The sequence below is a fragment of the Anomaloglossus baeobatrachus genome, chromosome 1, assembly GCF_048569485.1.
Source record: "Anomaloglossus baeobatrachus isolate aAnoBae1 chromosome 1, aAnoBae1.hap1, whole genome shotgun sequence".
Taxonomy (NCBI): domain Eukaryota; kingdom Metazoa; phylum Chordata; class Amphibia; order Anura; family Aromobatidae; genus Anomaloglossus; species Anomaloglossus baeobatrachus.
In genome coordinates this window covers 157,990,122-158,014,390 of record NC_134353.1, presented here as the reverse complement: position 1 = coordinate 158,014,390, position 24,269 = coordinate 157,990,122, and the positions used below count along the sequence as shown (strand labels likewise).

General features: G+C 40.9%; 1 protein-coding gene across 18 annotated transcripts in view; it reads left to right on the top strand.

The window, feature by feature from the left end:
- TENM3 (teneurin transmembrane protein 3) overlaps positions 1–24,269 on the top strand; it is a 1,857,795-nt gene that overhangs the window by 1,059,319 nt on the left and 774,207 nt on the right. The window contains exon 1 of one of the 18 annotated variants that reach the window (XM_075347177.1): positions 3,236–3,568. The exons of 16 other annotated variants lie outside the window; for them this stretch is intronic. The gene's annotated coding sequence lies outside the window, so the exon portion shown is untranslated. Of the gene's footprint in view, positions 1–3,235; positions 3,569–24,269 lie in introns of those variants that run through there. One more of the 18 variants, XM_075347179.1, reaches the window with a different exon arrangement.

The window sequence follows — 24,269 nt, the reverse complement described above, 5'->3', positions numbered from 1 at the left end:
TCTCCTTCATGTGTGTACATGGGGCAAAACTTGTCAAACTGAATTTACATAGCTAGGCTGATTTTGCTGTCTGTAGTCCAGGTAGCATGAATTTAGTGACAGATTCCCCTTAAAGGGTTTGGATCCACTTGTGTTTTGCACAGATGAGTGCAATCCGATACAACATTGGACTGCAATTGCACCAGTGCAAAACTATGGGGCAGTGTCAATCTGCGATTGATTCCTCATGCCATAGCGGCCTGAGAAATGAATCGCAGAATGCTGCGTTTGGCAGCGAGTCTCGGCTCACACTCCCCATAAAAGTCTATGGGCGCGTGTGAAACATTGCACTGCACTTGCACGTCATCCGACTGCAGTGCGATGTATGTAGAGACAGGCAGCGGAGGAGATGGGGAGAAATTGCTCTCTCCCTCTTTTCCGCAGCTGTGATCCGATCACAAGATCACATCACAGTCACATGATCCTCGGCTCACGCTTGCAGCAGAGGGTCATTAGCATATCTCTTCCAATGCTCTCGCATAAGAAGCTATGCGCAAGTGGAACTGTTCCCCAACAGTGATAGAGACAATGTATTTTCCATGCTGTGCATATCCTGCATATTCGGTGAAAGTATACAGACTTTCTCCACTTCATAGAGAATTCCACAACTTTGACGCAACTTGAATTTTAAGCTCTTGTGTACTGGGAATATCCTAGTATGATGACAGGTGTGATAATTACAGGCGCAGTCAATTAGGTAGACTAAGTTGTGTACAGTCAAGATATCCTCCAGGCACAATCTAAAACATTGCTTCTGTGTTCTATGTGCGTGCTTATCTTCAATGCTTCAGTCAACAGCTAGTAATAAACCATTGTTATTATTGGTGGTGGCTGTATTCTAATGTGCCATCAGGCAGTGTCTCTCCAGAATCTCCTGCCACTCTCTGGGTCTTTAGACGACTTCATGAAATCTTCATCGTTAATGTAATTGAATTCATCATCTTGTTAAACATTGTACAATGTCCATACAGAGGCAGCAGAGCTAAGTTTATTACACGGAAACAGACAAGCCAATCTAATTATTACTTTTTTTGCTTGGACTACAAAAATCACAGACATCTACATTTATTTTTAGATATTTGAAAACCATAATAAATGATAAAGATCATAAGCGTTAAGTTATACGTCTGCTATTCAGTATACTGGTAGGAATACGTTAGCAGTATTTTAGGCTATGTTCACACACTGCTTTTTTGGTGCGGTCTTTTTTTTGCGGCCACGACCTGTATTAGGCCTAAGACACATGGCATGAAAATCGGTGCGAGTGGAGTGCGATAAAAAAATCGCATTCCACTCGGACCAATATTAGCCTGTGTGTCAGCACAAATGAGCGATTATTTTCTCTGCCCTAATCAGACCAAGAAAACAATCGGAGCATGCTGCGACTGTAATGCGGGTCTTGTTTCTTTCGCACCCATTCAAGTCTATGGGGCAAGAGAAAAATCGCACTGCACTCGCCATACACCGGTGTACCACGAGTGCAGTGCGAGAATGGCAATAGCCGGCTACGGAGGAGAGAGGAAGATAAATCCCTCCCACCCCTCCGCAGCGCTGGCCCGCCCCTCCGCAGCAACGGCCCACCCCTCCTCAGTGCCGGCCCGCCCCCCGCAGCTGAAGTCCGCTCGCACGGTCGGACCTCAGTCGCAAGGACACTCGCATGACACTCGGCTCTGCTGTGCTGCCAGCGTGAGCCGAGTGTCATGCGAGGATGGCTTCACGTTTCATCCGTCAAGCGACTGATCCGTCAAAATATGTTTGTCTGGCCGACGGAGTCAATGTCCACATGAACGTTCTTTGTCTGCGTCGAAAAAACGGACAGTGACGGATCCGTCGGCATCCGTCATTTGCAATGGAAGCCTAAGAGCACAGGATCCGTCACAATCCATGAAATGACGGATTCCGGCGACGGATCAGTCTTTTTGGAACCGAGCATGCTCAGATGTGTAAATACCATTCTGGCCAGAAAATCTCTCTCTCTCATTGTATTTTTTGGCAGCTTCTTTTTTGGGGTGCCAATTACATATGAGCTTTGTGTATGATACATATTTGATAAAATCAGTTATATTTACCAAAAACACTTCAAAAATGCTGTGAAAACACCACAAAAACATTTGCTGCTTTTTTTTATTTTTTCAGTGCTTTCTATGGGGGAGAAAATGCTGCATAAGCAGAATTTCAAAGTGACAGATTTTTAAAAATGATAAAGTTCTCAAATTCATTTAGGAAAAAAAACAGGTGCGTGCAAGAGGTTTCTGAAATCCCAAAGCTTTTGCCGATACTGTAAAAAGAAGCTTTTGCCCTGTGCGCACTAGAAAAAGTATTTTTCACAAGAAATTTTGAGTCTGAAAGATTAGCGCACTTGCATTCAAAAAACGCACCAATAACGTATGCGTATTTACCGCATTTTGTGCGTTTTTGGTGCGTTTTTTCCGCAGGTTGGTCCCTGTGTTTTTTTACCATTATCTATGGCAAATAACACAGGTACCTGCAGAAAAGAAGTGACATGCTCATTCTTTTTCTGAAGAAATTCTGCAGAAAGAGTGTTCTTGAGAAAAAAAACGGCAGTGTGCGCACAGCTATTTTTTTTCCATAGGTTTTGCTGGGGAATGTCTGCTGAAAGGTTACAACCATTTTCTCAAGAAATTTCTGCAGCAAAACCGCAAAAAAAGGGGGTAAAAACAAATTGCATTAAAAAGCAGCCAAAAAGTTGCATGTGAACATAGTCTTAAAGAAAGAATAATAAAAAAATGTAAAATTTTTATAGTAGTCGAGGAATTCATAGATTTTTTGCAACTTACGGAAATAAAAAATGTATAATCTCTGGTTTTATATAGGACCAAGTAGACTATCTGCCCAAGCTGTGAAAAGGCAAGTCTGACTAGTCTGCTTCATGTCTGCAGGATTGTAACAATGAACTATATTTGTAAATAAAGATGAATTGTGTAACAATAGGGAGCTAATATTTACAAACAGAGAGGATGGAGGCAGCAGCACGATCCAGACTCCCAGAGCCCGGCACTATGGCTGCTGTGCAGGGCTATATTAGGAGGGGTCACCTCTGACAGGTGGGCACTACCAGCCTGGGTAAATACTGAAGCATTGTGTTGTGCTGGAAGAGTTAAAGGGAGCCAAGCTCTGCCCCCTCCTCCTGCCTGGGTGTAAACAGAGAAGTCTCAGCCTATCATGTCTGATTGCTGCTCAGTGCTGGAAGAGAAAGCCAGACTCTGTAACGTGATACATTATAGACTGGTTCAACTAGCACAGGCTGAGCTCTGCCACTCACATACACACAAGCGAGCAGGACCAGCCACAGGGAAGCTGCCCCCAATACCAGCCTGGTGAGCCCGAGGCACTGGCATCAGCAGTGCTCCACAAGAAGTGGCACCTCCATCCTCCCCACACTCTGCCCTGTGCTGCTGCTGCTGGAATGGGAGGAGGCTCTGTGTGCTAGAATCTCTACACAAGAACCATTAGCATCTGAAATGAGGTGGCTTTTTAACCCTTAAGGAAGCAAAGAGAAGACACAGAGGTAAAGGACTTTACACCATTCTTTATTTTGGGCTTGGATTGTATTTCTTGTAAATAGTATACGGCAACCTGCCTCTCCTGATGGCTAGAAGAGCATTGGATGGGGGTGGTTTCATTCTGTACCTTAGTGTCTTATACACACTCATTCCTTTGTTTTGGCATGAATCTAGATGACACTGTAGTGAATAATGCACCTACAATATTGGGTGGACTGCTTTAATGAAGGGTTCACCAGAGGTGGCTTGTCAGTGTAAGGCAGGGCTTGAACTGTGCTGCAGTCCTCCTATGTGGTGAACCTCGTGTTCTCACTATTTCATCTACCCCATAGGACCCCAGAACCCTGCTCCGATCTTCCCAAACGAGGTCCAGAACAGACCATAAGCTCAATGCTCCGAAGCAAGGTCCCAGACACACCATAAGCCCCCAGAACCCTATTCCAATGCTACAAAGCGAGCTCCCAGACACACCATAAGCCCACAGAGCCGTGCTCTGATCCTCTGAATTGAGGTCCCAGACCATAAACCCCCAGAAACCTGCTCCAATCCTCCAAAGCAAGGTCCCAGACAGACTATAAGCCCCCAGAGCCCTGCTCCAAAGCGAAGTCCCAGAGAGACCATAAGCCCCCAGAACCTTGCTCCAATCCTTTGAAGCAAGGTCCCAGAATATGAGCCCCCAGAACCTTGCTCCAATCCTCTGAATCAAGGTCCCAGAACATAATCCCCCAGCACCCTGCTCCAAAGCAAGGTCCCAGACAGATCATAAGCCCCCAGAACCCTGCTACCATCCTCCAAAGCGAGGTCCCAGTCAGATCCGGGCTCCGACTTCCCAATGTGTGAGGGCTGGCTCAGGTAATGTGGCAGGATTAAGCTTTGCTGTGACAGTACCAAGGAAATAGTCCTTATTGTTTGCCCATTCCCAACAGCAGCTTGTTGGAGTGTGTGGCTAATTGACAGCGTGTGCAGAATATGGCTGTGGCACAAAGTAATTTAGGGTTCTTCAAGGCTTCGATATAATCAGATGCATTGCCCTGAGATTGTGCAGTTGAAGATTTGATCCCATCTCAGTGGAGTGGAAATACTTTCTGTAATTGAAAGCAGATTCACGTCTGCAGTTGTGCAGAGCCAAGATTTTCATTCTTAAAATAAACCTTTTGTTCTCGAAACTTTAAAATGATTCCTGAAACCTGGCGGCGAGTTGTGTTTGACAATTATTCATTTAATGTGATAAATTGTATCTAAATACAGCAGGAGTTAAATCAACATTATGTTGTCTGCTTGATTTAACCAATCTAGGCTCTCTCCATGGCACGTCGGAGCCTATATTTTGTCTGTGATGTTGTACTCTTCCTCTGTGCAGTCGATATGTATATATTTCCATAGATAGAAGTGGAGATATACCTGTCAGGCTGTGGAGCGAGACCTCAGCATGTTGAATACATTTCTCTTCCCACCGTTTCCTCTATTATTCTATTATTACACTACGTAGAGCCTGGTTTCAAACTTCACAGATATTGAATTTAATTCACAGTGATGGTATTTATGTTCCCCTTTCATCTGCTCTTTATTAACTCTGCATCCTCTCCACCCCCCCGACAAAAAAAAAATCCTATGCAGGCATTTTAAATTCCAGTTTGAATGCATGGGTATGATTCCTGCAGACAAAGACCGAAGCGATTCTCTCCATGGGTATGTTGTGAACAATAGGGCTCCAGTGAAGGACAAGCGGCCGGGGAGAAAGCGGCTGCATTTCCATTCCGAAAAGTTTATCTTATTTATTTGCAATTATAGATCTGGCATTTCCTGCTCGGATGCACAGGTTATGCCCAAGCATCTGATGTGCCTTAGCGAAATGAGCCCATAAAGCACTTACTCTAGGTAGAAACCTTTTATGCGATGGCTGCTGTGTGTTAATAGGAGGAACCCAGTTATATATTTTACTGGCAGGTTCTAATGTTGTTCCTCTTTAATAATTCATGGCGGTGTGTGTGTTCAGGCTTCTCCCAGCAGTCTGTGTGCAGTCTTCTGGTAGTGAAAGAGTTAGCACCTGCCTCATGGTGTATAAAGGCATTGCACGTTGTATAAATTAATAAAGTGTTTGCCCTTTTTATTGGGGTAACTGGCATGTACCCCAGAAATCTTGGGCTTTTTAAACTTTGCGGTCTCCGCTTACTGAGAGTGAAATTGATGAGATGGTGCAGACCTGCAGAATGATTTAGCTGGACTTCCTTGGATTTCTGGTAGTCTTGGAAGGCTGTTCATTTGTAGACTAGAATTCCTTAAACAGAGGAAAAATAGTCTTCAGTGTATGATTAAAATAGCCGTGAACATCTGATATTGTGCACAGGGTGCCTGATGAGGTGTGACCTGATGTATACAGTGATTTATTTTACTGTACATTGCACAGTGACTCGAGCATCCATAACACGTTCATAGCTAGGGGGATCCGACATTGCATCGCCTGCCAATATCTCGCAGTCTCACTCCTGCAGTAAAGGGGCCGGCAAAACTTTTTCCAAGGTTTACTCGATTGTTCTTACTAAGGCCTGTTTACAGCACAGATGTGACTTGTTGGTTCCTGCAGAAGTAAATCCTAATCACATTACAAAATCAGATCTTTCATTCTATAAAACTTGAATTGGGTGGAACCGAAATGAGATAAGTGCCAGATCTGCCATAGCTCAGGGCTTCTGATAAATCAAGTGCCTCTTGACTATTGGTGTTGGCCAAGGCAAAATGCAGTTTAGATTACAATGATCTTCCCAAATGGAATGCTGTATGTAATGCTTATACATAATCTATTCATGTCCCACCTATGTGCTCATCCCTGCCATACGCAGACTGGATAAGTTACAACTTTATACTCTACAGTTGATAAATACTACACGATCTCCACTTCTAAGGAAGCAGCCTGTGATAACTCTAACTCAGTAATGTTAAATCACTATTAACTTTAAAGCGTTGGTAATCCTTATGTGTTTCCGATATATATAAGTTCAACTTGGCCCCTACACCTTCACCAGCAGCTATTCCTTCTGACCCATATACATGTACACTTTGCCCGATTCGTCAAGGAGTTTTCATCAAAATTCTGTCATAAACTTTTGTAAAGTTACACATTTTTGGACAACTTGAAATGAAACAAAAATGTTGTACCTTTTTAGTGTCATTATGCAAGTATCAGCCATCTCCACCCAAAGTGAGTGTAGCTGGGGTGGAATGGAGCATGGCAAAGCCGACCCAACAAAGTCAGCATAATCTATGCCACAAAAGTGGCATAAATTACGCAAAAATGTATGCCAGCCCCAGGCAGGAGTAACCTCTCTGGTTGAGGCTCACTCGAGCTGTAAGATTTCCAAAAATTCATTAAAATGTGTACATCTATTAATGAATTTGATGCAAGTTACTCAACCACTCCTGTCACACAGACTGGCATGCAAAACACCAATTTTACTTAATCAGAACCATTGTTGGGCTGAGCCACTGGCAGACATCTCTGATGGTGGCTTGTCAACCCTGAAAATAAAAGGGTTTGGTATAGAAAGCAATACCTTATCCCTCTACTCCCCAAAGCAGGGGAGAGATGATTGGTCCTGCCATGATTAACACGTTTTGGCAACTTTGCTTTAATGTCGATGGACATCTAAACCTGACAAATTCTGGTCACTTAGAGGACTATTTGGTTTATTGTTAGCGTTTTAGACCCACCAAGCCTCAGAGAGTCGATAGTCCGAATGGTCATCCTCTTGTACTTGTCATCTATCTTAGATAAAGCAAGGCTGTACCACACCATGTTATGGGATTATACACATTGGGACAGTGATACTGAAAATACGACTCAGCTGTATACCCAGTGTCAGACTGGGGCGGTAGGGTTCCACCAGGAACATTGACTCTGGGGGCCTACTGATCAACTACATGCAAATATTACATACACAAATTTACATATGCTTCTATATAATACTATACTGGGTAGTTTGTAAAATTAATGTTGAGATGATTTCTTTGTCTATACTTAGTGAAACAAGTGCATGCTGCCCACTACTGATTGTGTTGGTGGATAGGTGATATTCTACTGCAAAGGGGCCCACCGGAGGATTCTCCTGCTCTCCTGTGGGCCAGTCCAAGCCTGTGTCTACCTATGGTAGAGTCGTGTGTGATGAGTTCCCCTTAATAAAAGTACTTAGCGCCATTTATTTATTTGTTTGCATACATTTGTATTTCCGTTTTACACCAATGAATAATTGTGAATCTTTCAGCATAAATTTGGCTAATGATAGTTTATGACTAGGGATGATCGAATACCTCAAATATTCGGCTTTGCGAATATCCGACGAATAGGTTGCCGCTATGCGAATATTCGATGCACAACGTAAGTCTATGGGAAGCCCGAATAGTTGCAAATAGTTGTTATTCGGGTTTCCCATAGACTTACATTGCGCATCGAATATTAGCGAATAGTCAAATAGCGGCGACCTATTCGGAAAATATCCGTGAAGCCGAATATTTGAGGTATTCGATTATCCTATTTATGACCTTACTGCATATTAGACGTATATGGGGGAATCGTAGAAAAACAAAATGCCAAATGTCAATCAAAAGCAAGATGGAAACTTTGCATTAATGGTGTTTCCTGTACAATTTATTACAGCCAGGCCAGTTCTATTAAGTTTACTTTTACATTTTACTTTCTATTAACTTTCTATTTACTTTCTATTAAGTTTACATTTATCCGGTCCGGCTGTGAAAATTTGTGCTACTTTTCGATTTTATAGGCTTCACTTTCCCCTTTAAATATTCTGTAAGGGAAACAAAAAGTGGCCTTCAACATCCTATTAAATCTCTAAATCTCCGTTCAGGAGTGACAGGTACGGCTAATGCCAGACCCCGGATTGATGTCTAAAACATTAGCACTGTGTAAGATATTGTATTCTAGACTTTTACCCATGGTTCACTACACATTCCCGGCTCAGTCTTCACACCATATATTGTAACCCTAATGACACAAAATGTGTCATTTTATAATAAAGAGGAAAAAAACCCTTTTCACTTCTCCAGACACAATTCTAACCTGATTAAAGCCGTCAGGTACATTTTTTTGCCGCGTCGGCTCACAGCTCTGCCAATCTTTTCTTCCGCTTCTGTTTCATATGGAAACATGTGCAGAATTCAGTGACTTAAAACTTTCCATAGAGTGCCCTTGAATGGACTCCTTTCAGAGAGAGCCCGGAGTGGCTGAATACTGAGATCCCAGGGATGACTAGTACTCTTAGGCCTTGTGCGCACGTTGCGTTTTTTCATGCGTTTCCGCAGCGTTTTGAGCAGCAGCGTTTCAATGCCAAAAAGCTTGCGTTTTGATTTCCAAGCAAAGTCTATGGGAATTTAGCAAAATTCGTCCGCTCGATGCTTTTTTAGGCCCACTTCACACGTCCGTGAAAATCAGGTGCGTTTTGCCCTCCGTGACCCCGTGTTTATGGTCTACGTGTGTTTTGCGTGTGTCATCCGTGATAACACACAGAGAACGGGAACTTTATGCTCACCTGTCCCTAGCGTCGCTGTCCGTGGTGCTGATTTTTGGTCTCCGGTCCTGCTGACTCCCCGCTGCTGCTGCTTCCGGCCGCAGTGAAGTGAATATTCAATAAGCATAATGAACGGCGGTCGGCAGCAAGTGACAGCAGCGGCAGAGACAGGAGGGCAGGAGAAGGTGAGTAAAGTTTTTTTCCTCATAGACAAATGTCTTCTCTCCGATGCGTGTCACACGGAACATATCCATGTGGTCCGTGTGTGACACAGTTGCGTTCCGTGTGACACACGTCATGCCGAAGAAAAAACAGAAATGTCGGCGTGAGAAACACACGGACACACGTATGTACGGAACGGACACACGTTCCGTGCGCAAATTTTTACGTGTGTCCAAAACCAAAGGAAAACCTAGGTGTACGTGTCTCCGGTACATGAGAAAACTGCCAAACACGTACCAGAGGCACGGATGTGTGAAAGAGGCCTTAAATGCAGCATTTTGAGTGACAAAATTTAGTCAAAATCTTTGCGTTTATAAAAGCAGCATGTCACTTCTTTATTGCGTTTTGGCAGTATTTAGCTAACATTGAAGTAAATGACAGTTGTGAAAACGCATCCAAAATCCAAATCCTAGCGTTTTACATGCATTTTTGATGCTAAACACATGCTTTTTTGTCAAAATTTAAGCATGCGTTTTTGGCATTATAGTGAGGTCAAGAGGTTTCCTTTTGCCCTCACATGCAGCCCGACTTTAAAAAAAAGAGTCAAACAATAAGTTAAATTCATTTTTATCATAAATATTAAATCTCAATAATCTTTTTATGAAAATTATCATTATAGTGTATGATTTAAAGCATTATTTATTTTTTTTCCCTTTTTTTTCCTACTGTTTGAATGTTCAAACTTTATTTAGTAGTGTCTTTGTATTAAAAAAGGCATCCCATTTTAAGCACTGAAAATGCATGTAAAACGCGGTCAAAACGCGGCAAAAACGCATGCGTATTTCCTGCGTTTCTGTGGTCAAAACCAAATTTGACAATGACAAATTCTGCCAGAGGACGCGTTCATTTCTACAAGGTACAGAACGCAACGAGTGCACATAACCTTAAAATCCTACGTTCCAGGTATTAGCCTCTTTAAAAGTTCACAAGAAGAACGTTACTAAGCACTTGTCACCGCCGCCGGAAACTTGGAATGACCTAGTGAACGCACTTACACTGCGCCACCATGCTTCCTGGGAAGGAAAAAATCCGATTTCTCATTGTTAGTGCCAATTATAGGACAAGGCTTTGGAGAAGAATCCCATTCATTCCGAACATCCCCATCCTTTATAACTATTTTAGCCCCCTCTGGTGGGGAGAGCCGTAAATAAATAGTGGAATTAAAAAGCAAAGGACAAACCTGACGAGTAATTAAATGTAAGGGACACGATAAATGTGGATACTTACAACACTAAATCTGCCCTTACTTTTTGCGAGCTGCCTTCTCTGTCCCCTAGAGGTGATGATTTGTGCAGCCGTTTCCCATCTTCTCTCAGGCTCTGAAATGAGTTGTAGCGGCCCTAACACATGCTTATTTTTGTTGATAGATTCCTTAATCATTTGCAGCTAATTCCTCCAGCTCAGCCGGGCGCACATGTGGCACAGTTTTAACATGCTTGGAGAAATGTCACATGTGACTAATGGCAATTAAGTCCACACTGGCAATGATTTCATTGTGAGCTCTTTTTCTTTTTTTTTTTTTTTTTTCTCCGTTTCAAGGAATTTGCCCTTTTTTGTGTATTTTTTTTAAAGGGTCCAGATTGGAAATAACAATTTGTGTCTAATACAGCTGACGACACTACATTAATGGCAATCCACATTTTGAGTCGCCAACTAAAAGGTGCTTGGCTCATGAGTAATTCTTGATTGCATCAGTTTGTCGGAAATACGGAGAAAGTTTCACTTCGATTTTTATTATCTTTTAAGTATTCTTTTGTTTATGACTGTTTTTGATTTACTATCATTTATCTCGCTAATGGTAATATTAGTAATATTCAAAGTGTGTGTGTGTGTGTGTGTGTGTGTGTGTGTGTGTGTCTATATATGAAAATAATATATGTGTGTATATGTATATATATATATATATATATATATATATATATATATATATATATATATATATATAGATATATATATATATATCTATATATCATTATTTTAATTTTAATAGTTCTATATATACAATAATACTATATATATTTTTTAATATATATATATATATATATATATATATATATATATATATACAAGGTTTATATATAGTTAATTAATAACTAATAAAATTAAAATAATGGAAATAATATATGTGTATATATGTAATATATATGATCTATATATTGGAAAAGATATATATATATATATATATATATAATATATATTACACACATTGTATAGCTATACAGTGTGTGTGGGTACGTACAGAATGTATATATGTATAGTTTTTTAAATATTCTATAATTTATATATTTTCATTATGCATTTTAATTTTACTTTTATTCATTTTTGCATATTTATATATATATATATATATACTAATATATATATAATATATATAAATTGTGTATATATTTATATAATTGTGTGTGTGTATATATATATATATATATTACAATAAATAATAAAAATTGTTATATGTATTTATTATTTTTTATTATTATTTTTATTTCTTTTTATAGCGCCACTTAGTCCATGGCACTGCACACGTGAAAAGGGATAAACGTAATAGGGACAAGTTCAATACTCATGAACAATTCAAGGCACAGACAAGTACAGTAGGAGAGTGGACCCTGAGCGTGACATAATATATATATATATATATATATATATATATATATATATATATATATGTGTGTCTGTGTATAAAAGAAAAAGGAAAAAATATATATATTTTGTTATTAACTGTCGCTTATATAACGCTATCATATTCTGCAGCGCTTTACAGACACTCTCATATATATTTATATAGATAGATGTAAAATGGAATTTTGATTGATTTTTAATTTCATATACAGTCCAGGATTAATATTCTGCCTGAGTCCTACCAGAATGACAGTGTTACTAGAAGAGTAGTTTTATGATTAATAGGTTGCCAGCCTTCCTCCCTGCATACTATACACATACTTAGATGATGAAGTGCAGATGAACAGTCTCACATGTGGCAGGATGGAGCGTGTCTTGACATGAGCCAGATTTCTCCAGCCTCTGTGGGTATGGTAAAGGTGCTTATCTGCGGGATTTAGCTTTGGGTCGCGGATGCTATGTTTAGCTAAACCAAATCATGTAAACCCCTAACCCTTTACCCAGGCTTGGACTTAGCACTCGTGCTTGCGGCAAATCTCTGTAGGTGAAAACCCACCTGAAAATAGGGATTAGGAAACTACTAACACTGCCCTAATGTTTCAGGATATTCACCTTTCCAGCCGCATGCATAACACAGGTATAATAATGTCTAGTTTTTCTAGAAATAATAGACGGAGAATGCTTGCATGGTAAGAAGTTAAAACAGTTTTCCTAAAGGCTTTCTTTTTTCTTCTGGTTTTGGAGAGGCCAAGAACAACACAGTCAGACGTTCGCTAATGCAGTAGAAGCACATTCCTCTGTGTGTAAAAAGTTGCCAGAAAATCAGAGTCAGGGAAGGCGGCCATGGCTGGAACGACTCCTCCGAGGGACCCTAGAAACAACTTTTTTGTTCTCTTTGACACAGTTGATTCTTAATGTTTGATTGGGCTTAGGCAAAAAATGTTCATAATCCTGTATAAAAATACAGAATCCGCTCTACTTGTGTCTGCACATATGTTCAATATAATTCAGTATGAAACAATAGTAACCTGAGATTCTGGACAGCAAGGCCGCATTCAGTTACTTGTCTAACTGTGGTGTAACATCGGCTGTAACCCTTTACTCCATCATTTTGCCCCCTGATTTACCACCAAATATCCTTTATACCCAGTATTGACTTTTTTTGCTTAATAGTAAGAAGGTTTCATATACAGATGGTTACATTATAAATCTAATAAGAATCTATATTTTGGGGATAGTCAATCTATTCCCCTTTTTTCCTTTCTGATGCCCTCCGATGGGGAATTCCATCATTGATCTACTTGGGTTTATCCTTCCAATGTATACATCCAATAGATGAAAAATATGAAATGTGTACCGGGAGGAATGGTGTTATGATATTTTAAGAAAGCCTTTAGTGTTTGGTTTCTTTAGTGTGATTTGCATGGATGGCGTTGGCACTAGATGTGATGTGCCACTATATGCAGAAATGTGTTGTCTGAACTCTGTGGAGCAAGGAAAATAAACAAATGTCTGACAGCTGAAGCCTGCTGTAACATCCTAATGACAATGGCTTCTTGTGAGGAAGTTGATGTAGCCTTTGTCTGTAATGACATTCAAAGTCTGCAACAAGCGATCTTCAGGGGACTGCACCAAGAGAGCAGCACTCAACAGTGACATCCCGGCCAGACCTGTCCACTCGGCCCGTCTCCAGTGCTTTCATCACTTGTCTTTTCTGAAAAATAAAAGTTGAGTCAATCTATTACCTGAGTGACCTCAAGTTTATTTTTTTCTGAAAAATATAATATCCTACAGTATTGTTGACCAGAGACTTAGGGATGCGGAATCACGTAGGCTCATTTTGACTTTATTTCTAGATTGACCAGTCATATTCTCCTCGATTAATTTAAGATTTTTTTCCCACCATGTAAATACTAAGTTAAACTTATTTAATCTATGACCCACATTTTCTCTAGCCGGGCTGATTTTTAATGCATTTCAATGGTAAAATGTAAATGGCCTGATAGAGACGGACTGGGTCAGCCGCGGTCCAATGAATGCTTTTATTAAATAGATAACTGCTGGCAATTATGTCAGGACTGGTCAAATACCTACCTCATGTGGTGCAGGGTAAGAAAAGGCTCTGGCATGTCGTACTTCTCTTTTTTGTGGGGGAATAAACCTCGGCTAGAAAGTATGGACTACTCTTGGCCGTTGCTCCTCAATGAAAACAGATGAATAACTCGGTATTATTCATTGGAAGAGAACATGTCAGCCAATAGATGTCTAAAGTGTATGGACTAGAGATCAGCGAACTAGAAAAGTAAAATCTTGGTATTTGGCACGAACATGGACTTTACAAAAAAAACAATGTCCAAGGTTGGAGTTTGGGTGGATGCTTTATGTATACAAACCACTCAAATGAGCATCGGTGTGCTCGGGTACGCTCAGTCCTCAGCCCAGTGCAATGCTTGATTAGCTCACACTGGGGGTAACAAGAGTGTTATCGGATGTAGTGTGCACCAAAAGAAAAAATTGAAAAAGCCTGTCCAACCACCTGCCCCCAGAAGTGATCTGCTTATGGCTGGCCCATATGTGGGTGGAGACCTGACATGCCCAATCAGTGACTTCCATTGGGTTTCAGATCAAGTTCGGGTCCGAACCCAAACTTCAACAGGTCTGCTCATCTCTAGTATGGACGCATTTAGGGTGGCCATACACATTTATTACTTTTTGTCCAAAAGCCATCCCATGCTTCCCATACAAATAAACACTCCATATGACTGGCAGTCATGTCCTATATATATATGCAGTTTTGACTTGTCCAAACATATGTATGAGCCCCATAGAGAGGACAGAACAAGGTACTGTCCATCACATCTGTTGCTAGCTTATTTCCCTTAAAAACAAAGGATCATGCATGTTAAAATTCAATATGCCCAACCATTTTGTTCCTTTTTTTTTATATGGGCTGAATACAATGGTCATCCAGTTTTAATAATGTTGTCTTTGGCCAATGCTCATCTATTATGTATTGCAGCCTTTGATAGACTGATTCCAGTAGCATTACAAAGATGTAAAGTGTACAGATATGGCCAGATTAAAAGTCTCAGCATATCTATAGCTGGCAGGATGTGCCAGGCCTTAATGTTACCTGACAGTTTTTCTGCCATCTAATAATATATAAGCTTTTAGGCCATTTATAATAAGAATTATGGTGGTCGGGCCATGATAAAGGAAAATGAAATCAGGCTATTTAGGTGAAATGAGGTCCTCAGACAGTGAGTGCATTTCACAGTCTGGGGGAAGTAATTCAGTCAAGGCAGATACAGACAATCTGATAGGAAACCTATCAGACTAATATGCAATACATTCCAGTCTTGTAGCACATTATCGTCCTATGTTTATGCGTTATCTCCTTACTTCCATTCCCCGTATCTCTGGCCCATCCTGTCTGTGAATGGTGATGTGACCCAGAAGCAGAGCAAAGACCAGAGCTGTTACATAAGTCCCCGAGCTACAGACATAGAAAGCATTGGTCAGCCTCGGTCATCACAATAGATGCTCTGGACTGTGTAACATATCCATCTTCTACAACTAATGCACCTTTACTTATTTTATGTTACTTGTCTAGCGCCATTAATTTCCACAGCTCTTTACAGATGTGATCATCCTTCTCCCCATTGGGGCTCACACTTTAAATTTCCCATCAGTATGTCAGAGCTACATACAGTTGAAACCATACGTTTACATACACTATCTAAAAAGGCACATATGAATGTTTTTCTCACTATCTGACATGAAATTATTATTATTATTATTTATTATTATAGCGCCATTTATTCCATGGTGCTTTACAAGTGAAAGAGGGTATACGTACAACAATCATTAACAGTACAAGACAGACTGGTATAGGAGGAGAGAGGACCCTGCCCGCGAGGGCTCACAGTCTATAGGGAATGGGTGATGGTACAATAGGTGAGGACAGAGCTGGTTGCGCAGTGGTCTACTGGACTGAGGGCTATTGTAGGTTGTAGGCTTGTTGGAAGAGGTGGGTCTTGAGGTTCCTCTTGAAGCTTTCCACGGTAGTGGAGAGTCTGATGTGCTGAGGTAGAGCGTTCCAGAGTATGGGGGATGCACGGGAGAAATCTTGTACATCAGAACAAACCTTTCCTGTTTTAGGTTAATTAGGAACAAAAATTATTTATATTTGCCAAATGCCAGAATAATGAGAATGTTTTAAGGCATTTTTATTATTTTCTGCATAGTGAAAAATTTACATACACTTAAGCCCCCTTTTACACGCAACGACATCGCTAACGAGATGTCGTTGGGGTCACGGAATTCATGATGCACATCCGGCCTCGTTAGCGACGTCGTTGCGTGTGACACCTACGAGTGATCACTAACGATCAAAAATACTCACCTTGTCGTTGATCGTTGACACGTTCTTCATTTGCATAAAATTGTTGCTTGCTTGGTACGCAAGTCGTTTGTCGTTCCTGAGGCAGCACACATTGCTATGTGTGACACCCCAGGAACGACGAACAACACCGTACCTGAGTCCTCCGGCAACAAGGTGGGCGTGACTTTCATGTGGTTGCTCTCTGCCCCTCCGTTTCTATTAGACGCCTGCCGTGTGACGTCGCTGTGACGCCACACAAACTGCTCCCTTAGAAAAGAGGTTGTTCGCCGGCCACAGCGACATCACTAGGAAGATAAGTACGTGTGACGGGTGCTAGCGATATTGTGCGCCAGTGACGTACAAACGATGGGGGCGGGTGCTTTCACGAGATGCGTGTAAAGCAGCCTTAAGAGTACTATGTCTTTAAACAATATGGGACAGCCCATATAATGATGTCATGTCTTTGGAAGCTTCTGATAGGTTTACTGCCAACATCTGAGTTAATTAGATACACACTTGTGGGTGTATTTTAATGCACAACTGAAATACGCTGCTTCTTTGTGTAGTGTCATGGGAAAGTGAAAAGAAATCAGCCAAGATCTCAGGAAGACAATTGTTGACTTGCACAAGTCTGGTTCACGATGTTTGATAGTGAGAAAAACATGTAGATGTGTCTTTTTAGATAGTGTATGTAAACTTCTGGCTTCAACTGTAAGGGGTCTACTTCCCCCCTTTTTCAGTGTAGATGTGATTGCTAGTCTTTATTTACATACATTATAATTCACCTTCAGGAAACCTACACTACATATTAGAGAACCAAATGAATGGTATTTCTATTCCCCTTATACATCACAACAAGCCGCAGCGTGCAAGATGCTGGAGATACACACAGTGATGGAAGAGGACTGCGAATACCCCACAGTCCTGTGTGTATAATGTACAGCCAGGTATATGGCATTTAGGGGAATTGCTGCTTCTGTAACTCCATTCTATATAAAGTAGCACAATTCCCTATAAATAGCCATGTTCAGATATTCAAGCCTGTGATGACTTCAATCAGTAACACATGTCCTCTAATTGTCAGTGGAGCGATAATGTTGGCACGTTACCGAAAGCTGGATCCTCTGTAAAAAGCAAACATTTTATGGTGCTCTGTAACAGAATTTTAATAATTTCATCCCCTGGTATCTTGCGGTGTCTGTCTCAATTATTTACTAGATCTTAGCCATTGCATTTACAGATCTGGAGAGAAATGTGTCTACAGCCCACAGCTGTACTATATAAAAGCTGGTGCTACGTAACATAGTGCTGCCCTGAAAGCCGGTGATAGGAGGCACAGCTCTCGTCTTAATTTCTCATCGCTTTTATTTATTGTCTTATGTATTTATTTCATTTTAGTGCTCACTAGCAATGTCCGTGCAACAGAGTGGTCAGTGACGTGATAGAACCTGGATATTCTTTGGTGGAACCTTCACCTTATTTTTCATTTTATATTTGCAAAATCTTCAATATTCCTCATAATTTTACATGCAATTTTAATCATAAAGTGGAATACGGCTATACAGCGACTTTGGCCATGATATAGATCACTCTATGCTGCTACAAAATGGCAGCGTAATGCTGGTGAATGGGGTTGCATTACATCACATTGGGTGTTGCAAGCAAGTTGCAAAAAACTTGGACTAGTGTGAATTTTTTGAGACTTGTTTGTCGCGGTCACGGTATCCTAGAGGTCACAATACAGCCCCATTTACCTGCATTACGTTGCCATGTAGCAGTGGCAGACACCGTTTATTGTATAGCCTAATCCTTAACACGGCAGAAGAACCATTGGGCCAGCAGAGACATCAGCCACGTCTGCACCCTAACTATATACTACCATAAAAATGCATATAGTGATGTCACTAGACAACGGTGTGGATATATGATACATGTATTGTGGTTCTTGTACATGTGGTTCTGCTAATGGAACTAGAAGAGCAAGTTTGAAGTTCTTCTACCAGCATTTTTGCTGTCAGCGGTCATTCATTCGCCTGTTTACACTGATCGGGATGCCCACTGATCGATCTGCAATGGATCATATAGGCTGGTATTCTTCTCAATAGCATGAGTCCTGTTTACACAGAGCGATACACTAGTGCAAACAGTGATACAACCCAAAAGAACATTTCACCTGACAAACAAGTGTTTTGCTCATTTGTCGGATGATCGGCAGCCTGTATAGATTGCACGAATATTAGGAAAGGAGCGTGTGGAGACCCGAGGGTCAGTGGATGCTCTTCTCCGCTGGCCTGACTTCAGAAAGACTGCACAGACCAGGTCTCATCCCACTGAAAACCAACACTCCTTCCCCATAGCCAGAGCACTACTCAGACAACACAGGGTGAGAGAACCACACATTGGTAAGACTTCATTGGTTCACCAACAGGCAAAAACATATTGTACATTTCCAGAAAGAACACAAGATGCTACAATCCACAGAGTCCCACCCTTCCACTGGCTGGCCAGGTATTAGAATCTTCATGACTTTGGGCTTCAAGGGCCAAGTATCCCAGGCAACAGCGCCCCGCTTTTAGCGATCACCTAATGAGAGGAGATAGCGGCAAGCTTAGGAATCTGACTGAGCACAGCAGGACATATGCAACCGAATTGTGCCAACCTGGGTTATCCAAGCAAATTTGTGGGCTCAGCATTGAGCATTGAAGCAATTTTGTGATCCTCTAGCTAGAACCATGGATCCTAAGCTTAAATCCTGTAGAAGGAGTGAGATGACAGGAGGAAGGCTCTTTTTATACCCATAAATTCTCATTTCAGGGTATTGTGTCTTACAGGATTGGTGGTAGATGGCTCACTCTCATTGGTTGCTAGTTCAATGCAACTGCATAATTTTTCTCTGATTGGTGTACTCAAAGGGGCTGAGGCAATCCACACTTAACAGACAATAGGGCTCCTGTCAATCTGACATGAAACAATGGCTTACTTCTCTTGATTTACCAAACAAAGGAACAATACATCTGGCCTAATTAAGAACAGTTCACCCCTTAAGGCCCAGTCACACACAACGACTTACCAGCGATCCCGAAAACGATGCGACCTGATAGGGATCGCAGGTAAGTCGCTGTGAGGTCGCAGGTGAGATGTCACACAGTCAGATCTTACCAGCGATGCAGGAACAATACAGGTCGCAGTAGCGACCTGTATAACGATCTCAGCAGTCACTGTGACCCTGTCACACCGTGTCAAACACAGCGATGTGTCCTGCCCAGCAGGACATCGCCTATGGTTACAATATTTTTATTATTACATATTAGAACATTTATATATTACATTAGTTTAGTGAAACAAAGTAGAAACATTAGACTATTTCTTTGTAAACAGTTCAAACATTTGCGTTTTTTGTTTGAGGGGACGTAAGCCGGGGAGGGAAGGTGGAAGGAGAGATCTTTATTGGGGAAACCGGGAAAAGAAAGGTGAAATGGGATTAGGAAAATGGTTAGAAGGAGAACTACCATGCATAATAATCATTTGCAAAGACTTCTGTGCAACATATATATAGCTTAGTTTAGTTATATCTTCTTTGCAAATATTGAGTATCATTACTTTTAAGAAATATGTACAAGAAAGAAAAAAAGAGGAAAAGGAAAGAAGAGAAAGAGGAAGGAAGGGAGAAAGAAAGGAGAAAATTGATTGGGATATTTGTCAGAGGACAGTTTGTGTTTTTAGCTTCAAAATTTCTACTATATAAGCTTATGGTTTGGATTGTTCGATGTAGGATAGCCAGGTACCCCATCTCTTTTGATAGGGTTGGAACAGGTTATTGTATATCGCGTGTTTATTTTCAAATTCGTGGTGCACGGATAACATCTTGATTACTTCAGAAATATTTGGAACAGTATCACTTCTATCAGTATACTATCAGTATCATAGGACATCGCCTATGAAGAAAATGGCCTGGACCATTCTGCAACGACTAGAGATCTCACAGCAGGGGCCTGATCGCTGGTAGGTGTCACACATAACGAGATCGCTGGCGAGATCGCTACTGCGTCACGGAAACTGTGACTCAGCTGCGATCTTGTTATGTGTGATGGTACCTTAACACAAGTGGCCAAATGCTGAGTCGTCACAGAGCGTTCCTAGTAATGCTCAATTACAATATTCAAGTGGTATAAATGGGACTTTACTGGCTCCTCTTCTTTGGATTGGCAAAGAGTAGGAACAAGGAGTGCCTATGCCTTGGTGTCTGAAGGAGCTCAATGCCCGCTCTACCAAGCAGCGCAAACAGTGGTACAAATGCTTTCCTCTGATGTCTGGAGTGCTGATACATCAGTTGCCACCTGTAATAGTATTAGAAGTTCAAGACTGCAGTAGTCTATAGAAACTTCAGGATTACCGTAGTCTGAATCATTATTATTTTTTTATGTTAGAATCAATTTTTCTTTTGTAAATGAGGGAGCAGGAACCATTCCTGAATATGGTGAGGGAGTAGGAACCATTCCTGAATATAGATCTATACCTCCTGATGCCTGCACTCTCCAATCTCTGCCCTCCTTTGTATGAAGTAGATAGAAAAGAAAAACATTGCTTTCCCCAGTGTTGCATAGCAGATCAATAGATGCTTTCAGAGAGTTTAATATGACAGTGATTACTTTATTTTCAGAGAATTGAATATAGATCTGTGCAATGATTTTATTTCCTGGCTCTCTTAGGTAATAGGAGGGGATATGATTTTTTTGTTTCTTTGTTTTGATTTTTTTTGTGTGTTTGCACATTTTCATTACCAATACTTTTTTTTTTTATTTTTTCATTTTCACATGATATTTATATTTCGGTGATTTTGAGGCTAGTCCGGAGGAAGCCATTGTTCCTGCGTTAGTTTATGTAGATCCATTCCACGGGCTTGTTGTTATTTTCTGATGTAGTATTTTTACTTGCGCACCAAATGGGTTATTACTAGACTGGTTTAGTGTCTATCAAGGGAGAAGGAAATTGTAGCCTGAAACCCTTTCTAGATAGCTAACTTTAAATAAAGCCGAGCTGTTGTGTTTAACAAAGCTTACATACTTAACCTCATGTAATTATTAAACACTTGTTTAATTTTACTCATCACTTCCAAAACTAGAAGTGCAGAAGCTGCGGGGACAGCTGGTTAATCTCTTAAAAGTTTCGATTCCCGTGATAGCAGGGGGCAATACGTCTTCTTAATTAAGTAAATCTTTGTTTAGGGAACTGCTTAAAGGCCAGAATTCTTAAACAGGGCTATTTGGATTTGTGATAAGGTCGATGTCAGACACCACTAACTAAGCAGTTTAAAGCATTGCTTCACTATATGTATACGGAGAGCATAAATATGAATATAAAAAATCCATAATGTGAATAAGCGAGCCTGTCGATGGGTATACCGGGCTGTATCTACAGACATCTAACAGTCTCTTTAACTTCACACCTCTAAGATGCAGCCGGCTCAGTCTGATGTTTAATTCTTCAGGGATGCAACTCTGAGTTAAGATTAGACATTTACCTTCAGTTCTATGTATGATTCATGGTAACATGATGAGCTCTACGAAATGACAAAGTTCTGCTGCATAAAATAAATCTGATATTTATTAAAGTGAAATTCTCCCTAATAAACTGATTAAAGTGAACATTTGAACGCATGCTTTTCTGCTTGATATGCCAAGACTCTGAAAACAAACTATTAATCTGTATGTAAATTGGTTGCAATAGTGATTATTGGTACCAAGCCGGAAAAGGGGTCTTGATGTTCTCACAAAATCCTCCAAAACACCTTTTCCTTTGACTTGTTTGACAGCACAAGCAATGTCTGATGTTATGGTGCCTAAAATTGATAAACCTACTTAAGCACCAATTATTCCCAGTAAGCTCATGGCTGCCACATGTACAGCCAATGGGTAGGATGTTATTCCCAGTAGGATCATGGCTGTCACATGTACAGCCAATGGGTAGGATGTTATTCCCAGTAAGCTCATGGCTGCCACATGTACAGCCAATGGGTAGGATGTTATGCCCAGTAGGATCATGGCTGCCACATGTACTACCAATGGGTCGGATGTTATTCCCAGTAAGCTCATTGCTGCCACATGTACAGCCAATGGGTAGGATGTTATTCCCAGTAGGATAATGGCTGCCACATGTACAGCCAATGGGTAGGATGTTATTCCCAGTAGGATCATGGCTGCCACATGTACAGCCAATGGGTAGGATGTTATTCCCAGTAAGGTCATGGCTGCCACATGTACAGCCAATGGCTAGGATGTTATTCCCAGTAAGATCATGGCTGCCACATGTACAGCCAATGGGTAGGAGGTTATTCCCAGTAAGGTCATGGCTGCCACATGTACAGCCAATGGCTAGGATGTTATTCCCAGTAAGATCATGGCTGCCACATGTACAGCCAATGGGTAGGATGTTATTCCTAGTAAGCTCATGGCTGCCACTGGTACAGCCATTAGGTAGGATTTCTGATAACAATCAGAGCCCTATCTGATTTGAGAAGACCAAATATGCACATACAATCTAATTAATATACAGATTGTTTGGAGCATCCTATCAATTTGGTAGGCTATACCTCTACAACGTTGTTGGCATTATATGGAACAACTACATATATAGAGTAACCAGTTAGTTGTCCGCCTGTCACAATGGTTGACTGACGGCTGTTGACTTCCAGTCAAGATTATCATATGCGGCTTGTGGATCAACCAAAGGGTGCATTTACAATGAAAGACTCATTTACCACTAATCGGCTGGTATAAACAGCTTCACAATCACCTGACAAATAAGAAATGTTCATTCCTAGGGCGAAATGATCTGTAGGCTTGCTTAAAAATTAACATTCTCGGCACCTTATAAACAGGATATGTGCTGCCAAGAACAATGACAATCTATGCGCAGAATGATCTAGACAAGCTACTAAATGACTGCTGCTTGGCAAACATGTAGCCATTCAGCGCTGGTCTTCAGTCACAGCTCACTCGGTGTAAACCCAACGTTAAAGAGGCAAAAACAATTGATTAAAAAGAATATTGGGGTGCACTAGACAAGTTGATTTTCATGAAGCACTGTTTTTTTTTTAATTTTCTCTTCCCAACAATCGGGCAAGGTTAACAGGCTAAGAACAAGCAAACAGTTGCTTGAAAATCATTGTTCTTGGCAGCACATTGTCTTGTTTAAACAGGACATGTGCTGCCGAGAACAATGATAAAGATGATCTAATGATCGTCTTACTCCTGAATCACGGTTGGCCCGATTAAACAGACTCTTAAACCACCATTGATTGGCATTAATGGCAGTGAATCAGTCAGTGTAACTGAGCCTTTGGAAGTTCACTTGATACGTTCCATTTTTTGGGTGAATTGACAAGAGCAATTGTATATTCAGCATGCAACCAAATAGCTGAACTGGTGACCTATTAAGGTTTTATCCACTTGTTTTACTGAACAATTCTTTAAAATATCTAAAACCCCAGAGCTTAGTATTAAGGTGCGCATACACATAAGAGCAACGTTCCGATCCCACTGATTTTAGTATGGCTGATATTGAAGGTGTATGACAAGCTAAGGGTCCCCTGAGGTCTCATCACGTCTACTGCAGAGTCCAGCAGAAGACTTTGTTGCTTTTCTCGTAGATATGCAGCCTCTGAGGTTTTTATGGGCTCATAAATCCCTTTCCACTTCACACTTGTATTTGTGCAGCAGTGTAGGTTACAGAGCCCTTTATTTATACTATGTGAGTATACATAGCTGCTGGCCAGACTTGTCTTATGCATTGTCCAGTTGCTTTCTCATTGTTTTTCCAATAAGAAAACGACTGTGATCAGTTTCTTGGTAGAGATGCTCTCTGGCAGCAGGAGCTCTCATTAGGACCTCGGACAACCCATAACATAATCAATATGTCTGGTGTGCAGTGTGGTATTTTAAACGCCGCCGTTAAGTTAGAGTT